Consider the following 1568-nt stretch of genomic DNA (forward strand, 5'->3'; position numbering starts at 1 on the left):
TCTCTGATCAACCGGAACTGATACCACTCCCTCTCCTTGTCTTTGGCTGTCCTAGTAATTACTATCGTCAGTTCCCTGATCGACGTAATAATCGTCTACATTGTACTGCGCAGATCGTCCTTGCGATGATCCACGTTGATCGAAACAGTTATTAGAATTTGATGAATGGTCAGAGCGATCATTCTGAGCACCACGACCTCTACCACGTGATGCGTTCTGTGAACCACCACGACCTCCTCTAGACGAAGTACCACCAGTACGGTCATTCAAAGCAGGACAATTAAATTTAATGTGTCCCTCCTGTCTACAATAAGCACATTGATTGTACCCTAACGAAGATCTTTGGAAAGAAGAATCATTACGCGGCTGCGATCGATTCGATTGCGACTGCGATCTATTCTGTTGAGGCGCATTCTGATTAGAACGCGGCGGATAGGCTTGTTGCAACAACACTTTAGTTTTTAGCTCTTTTGTTCTTTTATCGGCACGGTCATTTTCCTCTTTTTCTCTATTTTCGTAATATTGTGCCGTAGCCAATATCTGAGCTGAGGTAGAGACAGCCCACGCACTTTCTGAATTTTTCAATTTATGGCTCAAGTCGGGCAATAAGTTTGACACAAACTTATCTACAAACAACCTCTGTCCACCCTCAGTACCCATATCCTGTCCACTATGATCAACGAATGCTTCCTCGAACCTCGTAAAGAAGTCTGAAACACTCTCATCTTTCTTCTGCTTACAGGCTGACAACTTGTCCCAATTTACCTTCATAGCTGGCATAAGCGTTTTCATTAATGTAATGATTCGCTGAGGAAGTTCAGCAATCAACTGATCGGGTTTAGTGGCAGCCACTTGTCCCGCGTCTGCCGCTGTAATGGCAGCCCAATCACCACCTAATTCATTCGCATGATCTTGGTGACGAATCTTGGCCCATACCGGTTGCGGTACGACATTGCCAAACAACATGTCGATATCGGCCAGATTCATTATCGTAGCGTCTACGAGCTGCGATAATTCTTTGTAATACCCAGCAGGATTTTTGCGAGGATCAGGCAAAGTTTGTTTCACCTGAAGCACTTCCGATCGTTTCCAAGGGAGGTGTATCCACACTCTCTGGAAATGCGCCGCCACTGGAGCATTAACATCAGTATTATCAGCGGGTATCCAAACCGGCGGAACTTCACGCATAGGATATTGGCCAGACCCATCTCCTTTCTCAATGTCCTCAATGAACAATGCATGAGGAATAGGAGCGGGACGAAGAGATAGCAACCGCTCAATAGCACGTCGGACATTAGTGTCGACTATCAGTCCACTTGCGAACTGAAGCCGAAGTTCGGACAGGGCGGACAGCACCTCGTCAGGCGCAACGGCCACTATCTGATCATGTAAGAACTTGCACATTTCATCAAACACATATCTCTGAGTTGGTATGTTGAATTGATCAAACGTTTCGAGGACAACACGTGGCGGATTTCTAACAGGGTTTATCATCCAACCCATCGCCATATTGTATAGCGCAACACGTTCTCTATTACCAGGAAGCTGGCTACGTCTCTGAGGACCAT

This window comes from Lissotriton vulgaris, unplaced genomic scaffold (genome assembly GCF_964263255.1).
Source record: "Lissotriton vulgaris unplaced genomic scaffold, aLisVul1.2 SCAFFOLD_1351, whole genome shotgun sequence".
Classification (NCBI taxonomy): domain Eukaryota; kingdom Metazoa; phylum Chordata; class Amphibia; order Caudata; family Salamandridae; genus Lissotriton; species Lissotriton vulgaris.